At 48.5% G+C, this 12,407-nt stretch overlaps 1 protein-coding gene across 1 annotated transcript in view; it reads left to right on the top strand.

Annotated features, from left to right (window-relative positions):
- Positions 1–12,407, top strand: part of CACNA1I (calcium voltage-gated channel subunit alpha1 I) — a 286,236-nt gene that overhangs the window by 204,462 nt on the left and 69,367 nt on the right. The gene's annotated exons all lie outside the window — the stretch shown is intronic.

Below are 12,407 nucleotides of genomic sequence, written 5' to 3'. Positions count from 1 at the left end.
CACTTGCAGCACCGTGGAGAAATGATGGCTTTTGACTTCTCTCCAGTGTGTTTTTGAGGAACTAATTTCAATGGAGAGTGTATGTGAAATTAGCTTCTGATAGGGAGATGTATTAGGCTGTGGAACAGTCTGTCTTAAAACTAGACTGTTTCCCTGTGGGAAACAGTCCTGCCATGGCTTGGGGATCTAATAGGTCTTTTCCATCTCTAACTTTTAAAATTCCATTATAAGCCCCTTGTTTCAGATACTATTAACTTTCTGAAAAAAATTATTCTTATTTGTTTTCTGTCCAAAGGCGACTTAGTTTTGGAAAATGTAAAATTCCACTTGACTATTTTTGAACTGTATTTTCTTATTTCAGATGGGGTTTTTGTGCATAGATAACTCAAAGCCAGATTCCCCTCCCCCCAAAAATTTCAAATTTGCCATGCACTAAGTTTTCTGTTGTTGTTAATAAATGTTTGTGGAGCACCATATGTGTACATCACACACACACACACACACACACACACACACACACACACACACACACACAGTAACAATACCTGGCAATTGCGTAGCACTTTTCATCAGTAGATCTTAAAGCAAAAAAAAAGGCAAGGCAAAGGAGTTTACAATCTAAGGCTATGTCTATACTATGGATCTTACAGCGGCACTGCTACCACTGCAGCTGCACCGCTGTAAGGTCTCCCGTGTAGCTGCTCTATGCCAGTGGGAGAGAGCTCTCCTGCCAGCATAATTAAACCACCCCCAATGAGCAGCGGTAGCTATGTCACCTGTTTTTTCACACCCCTGACCAACAAAAGTTTGGCTGACAAGAGTGCTAGAGTAGACATAGCCTAAGGGCATGTCTATACTACGAAAACAGGTCGATTTAATACAGGGGTCTCAAACACACGGGCCGGGGTGATTTTCTGTGGCCCGTGAGCCTCTCGCAGCCCCCCCCCCCCCCACTCTCCCCCAGTGTTTACCAGAGCAGCTCCAGCTGGACGTGCACCGGGAGCAGGGCATGCTCCCTGCCTGCCTGCCCTGCCCTGCGCAGCTCCGGGAAGAGGCTGGAACATGGGGAAGGGGGGGCGGAGGGGCTGCGTATGGCTGTTGCTTCAGGCAGCGCCCCCAGCAGCTCCAATTGGCCGGGAATGGGGAGCTGCTGGGGGCAGGGAGGGGGCAGAGTTGGGGTGGGGATTTTGGGGAAGGGGTTGGAATGGGGGCAGGGAAGGGGTGGGAAGAGGCAGGGCAGGGGTGGGGCCTCATGGAAGGGGTGGAGTGGGGGCGGGGCCGAGGGTGGCGGGCGGGGAGGTGTCAATAATGCGGCCCTCGAGCCAATGTACTAGTCCTCACGTGGCCCTCATGGTCATTTGAGTTTGAGACCCCTGATTTAATAGAAGTCGATTTTTTAGAAATTGATTTGATACAGTCGATTGTGTGTGTCCCCACTAAGCGCATTAAGTCGGCGGTGTGCGTCCACAGTACCAAGGCTAGCATTGACTTTCGGAGCGTTGCACTGTGGTAGCTATCCCACAGTTCCCGCAGTCTCCGCCGCCTATTGGAATTCTAGGTTGAGCTCCCAATGCCTGATGAGGCAAAAACATTGTCACGGGTGGTTCTGGGTACATGTCGTCAGGCCCCCCCATCCCTCCGTGAAAACAACGGCAAAAAATCATTTCTCGCCTTTTTTCCTGGGTTACCCATGCAGACGACATATCACGGCAAGCATGGAGCCCGCTCAGCTCACTGTCACCGTATGTCTCCTGGGTGCTGTTAGCAGACACGTTACTGCAGTGCTACACAGCAGCATCCCCTTACCTTGCCTTGCGGACGGCAGACAGTACAATACGACTGCTAGCCGTTGTCGTCGTCCCGTGGGTGCTCCTGGCCGACCTCGGTTAGGTTGGTCGGGGGCGCCTGGGCAGACATGGGTACTCCTGGCCGGCCTCGGTGAGGTCGGTCGGGGGCGCCTGGACAAAAATGGGAATGACTGCAGGTCATTCTCTTCTTTAAGTTCTGTCTAATGGAGATTCAGTCCTGCCTGGAATATCATGCCAATTGGAGACTTCTGCCTCAGGCTGTTCTCCCAGTCGGCAGCACCGCGCGGTCGCACCTACCCCAGCCTACCCCTTGTTCCCATGGCTCATGGAGCCTGGACAGTAGTAAGGAGCAGTTCAACTATAGGCTGAGCAAGTGCATAATGGTGGTAAAATATGCCTTTGGACGTTTAAAAGCTCGCTGGCACAGTTTACTGACTCGGTTAGACCTCAGCGAAACCAATATTCCTATCGTTATTACTGCTTGCTGTGTGCTCCACAATATCTGTGAGAGTAAGGGGGAGACATTTATGGCGGGCTGGGATGTTGAGGCAAATCGCCTGGCCGCTGATTACATGCAGCCAGACATCAGGGCGGTTAGAAGAGCACAGCAGGGTGCGCTGTGCATCAGAGAAGCTTTTGAAAACCAGTTTCATGACTGGCCAGGCTACAGTGTGAGAGTTCTGTTTGTTTCTCCTTGATGAAAACCCGTCCCCTTGGTTCACTCTACTTCCCTGTAAGCCAATCGCCCTCCCCTCCCCACTTTGATCTCCGCTTTCAGAGGCAATAAAATCATTGTTGTTTCAAATTCATGCATTCTTTATTAACTCGTCACACAAATGGGAGGATAACTGCCAAGGTAGCCCGGGAGGGGTGGGGGAAGAGGGAAGCACAGGGGTGGGGTAGTTGTAGGGGCACCCCCTAGAATGGCATGCAGCTCATCATAGAAGCGGCATGTCTGGGGCTCTGACCCGGAGCGGCCGTTTGCCTCTCTGGTTCTTTAGTAGGCGTCACACGGCACTGCTGCGGGTTCCTGTTATAACCTCTGTCCTTCGTGCCCTTGGAGATTTTTTCAAATATTCCGGCATTTTGTCTTTTGGAACGGAGTTCGGATAGCACGGATTCGTCTCCCCATACAGCGATCAGATGCAGTACCTCCCGTTCAGTCCATGCTGGAGCTCTTTTGCGATTCTGGGACTCCATGGTCACCTCTGCTGATGAGCTCTGCATGGTCACCTGTGCTGATCAGTTCGCTACGCTGGCCAAACAGGAAATGAAATTCAAAAGTTCGCAAGGATTTTCCTGTCTATTTGGCCAGTGCATCTGAGTTGAGAGTGCTGTCCAGAGCGGTCACAATGGAGCACTCTGGGATAGCTCCCGGAGGCCAATACCGTCGAATTGCATCCACACTACCCCAAATTCGACCCAGCAGGGTCGATTTCAGTGCTAATCCCCTTGTCGGGGAGGAGTACAGAAATCGATTTTAAGAGCCCTTTAACTTGACAAAAATGGCTTCGTCGTGTGGACGGGTGCAGGGTTAAATCAATCTAACGCTGCTAAATTCGACCTAAACTCGTAGTGTAGACCAGGGCTAAGGACAAGATTTTCACTTGCCCTCTGTGCCCAGGCAGTAAAGGTAAGGGGCATAAGAGCCCTCCTTATTCCTCTGCATGGGCTACCTGCATTGCCAGTCCATAAGCAGGGGAGAGAGCAGGCTCTGTGGAGTTGTGATTCTGTGCCCCAGGAAGGTGGGCAGGAAATGGGTGAAGAGGAGTGAGGAATAGGCAGAGCCTTGGCTTTATCCCCCAACATGCTGGCCAGTGGAGCTGAGCCAAAGCAGAGGGGGATGAAATCTGTGCCTGCTGTAGGCCAGTAGAAGATGGCGTTCCTTTGAGAGCCGGGGGAGATCACGAAAGGAGTTGTAACTCAAAGTCATGGTTCCTTCCATAGACTACTCCTGGGTAAGACAGCTGTTTGTCACCCCTTTCTATGTCTAAGGAGCAATGCCTTAATGTAGCCCTAAATCAGACAAGCATGTACAGTCTACAGAAGAGCAATAGAAAGAGAAGATGGAGAGTGAACAGGGCAGCATAGAATTCAATGCTGGCAAGTGAAGTGAAAGAGGTGGCTCTGAAGCAGGGAGAAAAGTGGATATGGTTGATAAACAAGAAGTGAGAGGCCATTTCTGCCCTAAATGTGGTGTGAAGAAAGATGCGACATTGATCTTGGAAGAAGAGTGGGAGGAAGGGGAAATATTGGGGGTGAGAATTGGGAGGAGAGGGAAATGTCAGCAAGTGTCAGTAGGAAAAAAGTTCATTTACAATCGAATAACTAAGTGAGAAGTGTTTGGAAATCAGCATTTAATACTACCTCATTAATCAATTTACCAAGGTCTAGACTAGTTCTAGACACACATAGGGATATCTAGAAATAATCCTGGTGCTGTCGTACATATACATTCAAATAAAAATGTCATGCACTGGCCTTTATTTAAATGAATGATCCATCAAAAGAATTTTTTTAAACAAAAATTAAATTAAATTAAATTAAACTGATGTCAATGCAGCATCATGGCAGAGATTTTAGATCCACGAGAGTCAGGGAATTCCAAAGTTAAACTTCCTACAGTATTGTTAACGCTACCACATTGCACATGTGGGGACAAATTTTCAAAAGAGCTCTGCTCCCTTTTAGGCTCATAAACAGGCCAGTGAGAAGGTGTAAAGGCGCTCCAGCATGTCGGGGTTTACTGGGTTCCTGCCTGTCAGGTGGCCAATTTGGGCAGGGCTATGAAAGGACAAGAGAAGGATGTGACCTTTCTCCTCCCAGCTGGCTGAAGTTGGAAAGACCTCAGTTAGTTATTACCCAGTAGTTTGAGTTGATTTGTTCTGGCTGCAGTATTGCCAAACCCAAGCATTCAAAAGTCATGTCCCAAAAATCATGAGATTGGCTTAGAAATCATGAAAGTTTAAAAAAAAATGTGGGGGTTCTTTTTATTTATCATATGGTTTTTGAACCTTTCGACCTGGGTCCTGTTTTTAATCTTTTCTCTGCAACCGTGAGGGATAGAAGCTTTTATTTCTTTTAAATGAAAGCTGGGATTGTCCTGTATTCACAAGTTGCTGCTTTTTGGCAGAAGACAAAGTGATTCATGTGTGTAAAGTTTAGATGGCCAGTTAATAAATATTTCGAAGTACTCTGGGATGCATTTGGATGAGAGCTGCTGTGTAAATATAAGTTCATTATCATTATACCTTCTGTTGTTGGCCTTCTCCTGCTCCGGTACGCTGCCTGTATTACTCGGAACCAGAGTCTTTGCAATCTGTCCCCTGCAGAACACTTCACCCTACCGAATCCTCATGCTGCACTACGCTGCCAGTCACCCTCACAGCCCGGGCAGCTGCTGAGAGCTAGCACCTGTTAATGCAGAGCTAGAACTGGGCGGGTCTGTGTTGACTTGGAATATTAATGTTGTCCCCAGAATCAGGGCCAGCGCACACCAGCACTTTGGCCTTGGCCCAGTGAAGCGTTCCCACCGTGCTTCTGACCCTCCTGCCCTGTGGTGGGTGTGTCTGAGGACTGGTCTATGCGCAGCCACCTCCTCATGCTCCAGCTGTCTAGCAAGGCTTGTGTGGCCTTCTTGTTCCCGTGCACCCCATCAGAAATGGAGAGGGTGTGCTAAGTTGCGTGGCTGAAATTGCTGGGGAGAGAAGCACTGTGGGGGCAGTGGAGGCCAACACAGAGAGAGGTGAAAAACAAAAACCAACACCCAGCTGCATCCCCTGGGGATATCATACCACTTCCTCAGGGATGGCCCCATTCCTTTCCCTGATTTAAATCCATGCCCAGTGGGCAACTTCCTCTGGCTGGCTGGCTCTCCCTATGGAATGGGGTCCTGCCCAGTTGCCTATAGGGCCCAACTCTGGCTCCCCACAATGGTGCTGCAGCCTGTCAGGAGAAGGCATGGGCGTACCAGGGAGCAGTGAAGGAAAGAAGGAGAAAGACCAAAGGGCTCCTGAACAGGAAACTGGTGGTTTGTGAGAAACGGTGGAGATTCAGAGAGGGGGGTCACCAGAGTAATCAAGTGGGGGTGCAGGTCGGCAGAAGGCAGGGGGCGGAAAGGGAGCGGTATATATATATATATATGAAGGCAGTGGGGAGAGGGCAGGACGTAAATGGAGAGGAAGCTGATGCTCAGAGGGAGCGTACAGCACCAACACTTCTTTTTGTAGTGCCTTATCACTGGGGAATCTGGACACCTTGCCTCAGGAGACCATTGTGATGGAGAGGAAAGCATAAGGGTTAGCAGGGCAACGGTTACCATTTGGGCTATGAGAGGACATTGGAGCATCGTACAGAATGAGTTTTCAAAGGTCTCAGGAAGCGGACTCTTTGGGGTATTCCTCCCCAGCTGCTTCCTGGCCTCTTCACTTAATTTTTTCCTGCCAGTCTCTCTTCCCATGTACTTTTCTCTCACTGTGTTTTTTTCTCATTCTCATTCTCTCTTTCTTTCTCTCACCAGGTCTGTGCCTCCCCCTCTCTCCTTGTCTGACTCTCCCTCCCTCTCATCCGTTGTCTTTCCCCCCATCTCCATTTGTCCTTTTCCATTGGCAGAGCAGAAGCCACACTGGCTCACAGCGAGGAGTGAATATGAAAGGGACAATGACCTTTTCTGAGGCAGCCTTTGAAAACAGCCGTTCCCTGAGAAGAGAAAGGAAGAGGGGCTGGGCAGTCCAGAGAAAAAGGGGGAAGGGAGGGCATTAATGAAGCAACACTCAGCAACCAAACAGGCTTCCAGGGCATCAAATATGAAAAGGTTTGCTCTTCAAGGGGAAGAAAAGCAAGAAGCATGAAATATTCATGAGTGCCAGGTGTGGGCTATGAAAGGCGTCTCACCCTCCCCACTCACCCTCGCAGGAAGACTGGGGGGACACACAAGGCTGTGTCTGCTGCAGGCAACCAAGGGAGGATTCTAGCTGGCTGGTTTCCCCCAGAAGACAGAGCTTGTGAAATGTTAGATAATAGTCCTCTACCACCCACCCATGCACACACCCCTGCGCACACTCAAAGGGTGGAGAATGGAAGAGCATGCCTGGCAGGTATTAGCCAGCTGAGGTTACTCTCAGTGGGGTGTCCCAAGGACTCAGACTATGGGCAGAATGGAAACATCTCACTGACTCCAACATGGCAGTGCTTCATCAAACCAGGCAGGACACCCTGCCATGAGGGCGGGTGGAGGGGAGAGAGGGTTACAAGAGAAGGAACCTTTTAAGAAAACAAAACCAAAATCCACTGACAAAAGCCAATATTTTGGGAAAGTAGCTGAATTCCCTCTTGGATTTGGACAGAGCAACTCTGCTCCTTGCTCTGGAGGAGCCCCAGGGCCCTTTCTGACAAGCTTCTGTCAACTTCAGAGAGTCCATGGTTCCCTCCAGACAGTTCCTGTCAGCCCCAATTAGCTTGGCCGTCACAGCTGAAACCTTCCTGAGCGGAAACACCTGGCATGTGCCAACCCTTGGGAAAGCAGAACCACGGTGAGCGATCCAGAAAGAACAAAGCAGGGGGCGTATGCTGCAACTTGCATGCTAAGCTAACAGAGCATGTGCAGAAGAGACCACTGACCCTTTAAAAACAAGCTACTAAAGCCCAATACATTTCTTTTCATGACACTGGACTGGTGGGAAAATTCTATTCCACTTAGGTGGTTATACCTTTCCCCATCACCGTGGTATCTGGGCACCTTCTAGGAGTGCATTAATGGACATGACTAGCATCTGTAGTATCAAAAGGAGAAGCAAGATTTGAGGCAACGAAGCCTTCCATTTGTTCAGTATCCACTGGTTCAAACAAACCAGGTAGAAGAGTATAATTCTCAGTACTCATCTTAACAGCATGATGGGCCAAACTACCAGTTTGGATTTTTGTGGAAGCCAAAGCAATTATCTTCCCCATCAGCATTTGGGACATAATGATCGGCAGGGGCACTGGAATACATAATTTTGCTGATTCCAATAGCCACTGCAGAATCTGAAGCATAATTCTGTCCCTCATCCAGGCAATGTGCCCCAACTGAATATGCCCAAGTTTTCCCTCCTTCCCTGCCCCAGCGTGCATTTCACAGGGATGTCATTAGGCTGGTTGGATTTTTCTGTGGTCTGCTCTTTGGTGGGAATTTTCAGAAACCAGAGACTAGATATAGAAGTAGGCAGTATTTGGGTAGACAGAAGCAGAGAGAAATGTTTGCCTTTTCTCATGCTATCCCCTGTGACTGAAACAGTGTCCCTGTCTCCAGGCACAGTGCAACCTCACTCTCCTGATTCAAACCCTACCTCAAAACTTGCTTCTTTCCTTGCTGATCCCCAGCCTTCATTCCACACACGGTCCACAAATTTTAATAGGTTAAATTCATTTAAAACAATCCAAAGAGGCACTAATGAGCTGTGTAAGTAACACATCACAAATGCACCACAACACCAATGATATACCTGAGATACCTAGATGATATTTTCATCCTCTGGACAGATGATTTAAACTCCCTCACAGATTTCCACTACAACTATCACCACCTGTCCATTAAACTCTTTCTGGAACACTCCCACACCAGCATCAACTTCCTGGATACCACAATCAGCTTCAACACTGGAACCCTATAGACAGCTAGATACAAGAAACCCATGGATCACCACACCTACCTTCACAGATCCAGGAGCCACCCCAGACACACCAAGAAATCTGTTATCTACAGCCGGGCACTCAGATACCACAGAATATGCTCCGAGGAGAAAGTCTGGGGTATACACTGTAATACACTTAAAACCACCTTCACCAAACAAGGACACTCCACCAGAGAAGCAGATCATATTGTGGAACAAGCCACCCAAATACCTCGAAAGAACCTGCTCCAATATGGAAATAAAACCCTCTCTGACTACATATCCCTAGTGGTCACCTACCACCCCACACTGGAACCCATACCGGGTATCATCCAACAACCACAACCCCTACTTGATGACCCCATCCTGAAAGAAATCTTTCCTGAACCCCCTTTTCTGGCCTTCAGACAACCCCCCCAACCTCTCCAGATTCATCATCAGAAGCAAGCTCCCTACAGGCCCGACACATCAACTCGAAGCAGCCCCAGATCCTGCTAGAACAACAGGTGCAAAACCTGTAGACATATCTCCACTGCTTCAATAATCAACACCTCCCATGACATACCTTTCAAGATCCATGGGTCCTACACATGCCTATCACAACATGAGGTGTACCTCATCCAGTACACTATGGGTATGGGCTAAATGGGGATAAATGCCCTGCAGTGCTGCCCTCCACGCGCACAGTGTCCCAGAGCTCGAGCTCCATCCCAAGCCCAAAGGTCCATACAGCAATCTTTCAGCCCCAGAGCCTGGGCCCTGCAAGCATGAGTCAGCTGATGCAGGTCAGTGGTGGGTTTTTTATCCCTGAGCAGACATACCCAAAATGCCCCGATAGCAACTATGTGGGTGAAGCAGACAATCACTACATGCTCAAATGAACTCACGCAGAAAAATGATAAAAGACAAAAGCACCATATTACCTGTGGTTGAACACTTTTCACAACACCATCACTGTATATCTGACCTCTTAGTCCTCTTTCTCAAAGGAAACCCACACAACACTTTCAAAAGAGGAGCCTAGGAGCTTAACTTCATAACTCTGCTAGTCACTAAAAATCATAGACTGAATAGAAACACGGGGTTTATATCTTATTACAACAATCCGTAATCCACTCACAACCACCCCTCCAGCTGCCTTTCCATCCACCCCTTCTTGTTTCCCCTATGACTGGAGGGGTGTTAATGGGGGTCCCTTGAAATATGTGTTAACTACTTATGCTAAACAATCTATTCCAAGCAACAGAGGGTCCTGTGGCACCTTTAAGACTAACAGAAGTATTGGGAGCATAAGCTTTTGTGGGTAAGAACCTCACTTCTTCAGATGCAAGACATCTATTCCACCTTGCATTTAGCTGTGATACCCCGAGGGCAAACCTACACTTAAAATGCTGCTTCAGCAAACCTGCACCGATGCAGCTGCGCCGCTATAGAATAGCGCTTAATGAAAGATGCTCTTTGTCAACAAGAGAGAGCTCTCCCATTGGCGTAGTTAATCCACCTCCCTGAGAGGTAGTACCTGTGTTGGTGGGAGAAACCCTCCCCCTGACATAGCGCTGTCTACACAGAAGTTAGGACGGTAAAACTGTGTTATTCGTGGGATGTGGATTTTTCACACCCCTGAGTGACATAGCTATACTGATATAGGTCTATAGTGTAGACCAGACCTGACTATGTTTCCCAGACCTGAAAGAGAGCTCTGTGTAAGCTCAAAAGCGTGTCCCTCTCATCAACAGACATTTGTCCAATAAAAGATATTACCTCACCCGCCTTGTCTCTCTACACATCACCTGACATTTCGTTGTTGCATGCTCAGCCCAGAGTCTCTTGCAAACTTTTTCATTATTTCATACTGTGTGAAGTCTGTGTAATTCCCAGCTTGATGAGGAGCCTTGCAGGAAGCTGGACACAGGAGAGACAGGGAGATTTTGGAATCTGCCTGTGTTCCATTGGAACTTCCGCAAAATTGCACGATCTGTGTAATGTTTCCATTTCTCCAATTTGGCAAATTCTGACAAAACAATGTTTCCTCTGAATCTGTCTGACCGGCTGTAGTCAGGACCTCAGGTCTGTGACTCATCCGAAAGTTAGCACCATCCCCCAAATATACAGGATGGAGTTTAGCAGTGACTCAGTGGAAAGGTAGTCGATCACCTACTGCATTACCTGCACAGCCGCCTAGGAAACCTGGGTTTCCCTGCAGGTCTCCCATCTACGTATTACCCAGCCTGACCCAGTCTAGCTAATGAGAGCTAATAAGATCACAATGTGTGGCAGTATTGTTGCTGGAAGCACATTGCACTGTAGTGAGGGGGTGGAGTTGTAAGTCGGTAATGCTGTAAAAGGGTTGCTTCCAGAGACCGGGAGGTCAGGGTGACTGGCAGCACACAGCCCTGTGGCTTGACTGTGGGGCTTTGTATTATTACAAATCAGGAAACCAGATACGGGCAAATACTCTCAGGCAAGAGGCTGGAGCTGTGATCCTGTGCTAGTGAACTATTGATGCCTTACTAGGCTAGAAGATGACTAGCCAAAGACTAATGGCACATCCGGGCATTCAAGAGACTGGGGCTTTGCAACCACCCCAAGACTTATGCTTATTAAATCCAAAAGGGACTGCTCAATCATTCCTTCTACTCTCTCCCTCTCATGCATATTCCCCCCAATGCTGGAATTCTGCACACACACACCCCACTGCACACACAGACCAATGCCAGGGTGAACATGTAAAGCCCTGTATTAACTCATCAAATCACACATGGAGAAGCTCTCTACTCCCTCCAGCAGTGGAACCAGAAGGAAAGGAAATTCACTATCAGAACCCCCACTGCTGGCTTAGGGCCTCCCAAATAGTAAGGCCGGAACCCACACCTGATCAACATAAAAGATATATACTCCTCACACCCATACCATCTTGTCACATAGATACACATACCTGTCCGCCTCATGTACATGCCTCACACTAGGTCCAGACCCTCTCACCATACAGATACTCTTCTCTCCTCCTCCTCTCCCACCTTCTTACTCAGGTATAATAAACATCTCCACCAGTACAAATACATCTTAATCCTCATCCACCCTTGTTGCCCACATACGACATTTCTTTGCGTGCCCAGCATCCTCTCCCCCTGCAGTAGGAACAAAACAACACAAGAAACTGAGACATAGTGTAAAGCACAACTTGATGTGGCTAATTACTTGACAGTGGGCATAAAAGAGGGATTAACTGGTGCCTCGAGGGGCTGCTACTGAATCCTAATCTTATCTTTCCCTCCCCCTCCCCCTTTCCCTTCCACTGCCATCTGAAGTAATGAACTAGTTATAAATATCTAATTAGCTAATTATATGCTGGCCTACATGGAGCATCTTGCATGATGGAATTCCCTGGACCCCTGGAGGAGGGAGTCTCAGCGGAGGAGGGGGGAGGCATGTGTGTATGTGCGTGTATGAGGAGTGGGGGGCGGTGTGAGGGAGAAGGCGCTTGTTTCATGCTCCGAATGATTTCTAGAATTTTGGCATCCTTGGAGACCAGAGGAAATGTAATTAATTTAGCAGCGGAGGGAGGCTGGCCTGACCCTGCCGGTCTGAAAACAAAACCACCAAAATTCTTCACGCAATAATTTCAACACAAAATTGTTTTGTTATGAAATGTTTGCACTGGTCAGAGGTACTGTATCGACAGCCCTGAATGCCCTGTTTTGCCAGAGAACAGGTACAGCATGGGCGGCAGCAGTGAAAGCTTCCTTCATACAGTACCCTCCAGCGTGCCTCAGCCCTGTCATGGAGGGACCACTAGAGAGGAGAAGGGGGTTTGGTGTCCATGAGCTCTGTGTGGCTCGAAAGCTTGTTTCTCTCACCAACAGAAGTTGGTCCAATAAAAGATATTGCCTCCTCCACTGTGTTTCTTTGATGAGGCTGTCATTGAGTGGGCCAACCCATGCCAGTTTGT

This window comes from Chrysemys picta, chromosome 1, assembly GCF_011386835.1.
Source record: "Chrysemys picta bellii isolate R12L10 chromosome 1, ASM1138683v2, whole genome shotgun sequence".
Taxonomy (NCBI): Eukaryota; Metazoa; Chordata; order Testudines; family Emydidae; genus Chrysemys; species Chrysemys picta.
Note: the sequence above shows the minus strand (reverse complement) of the source record. Positions and strands in the feature narration are given on the sequence as shown.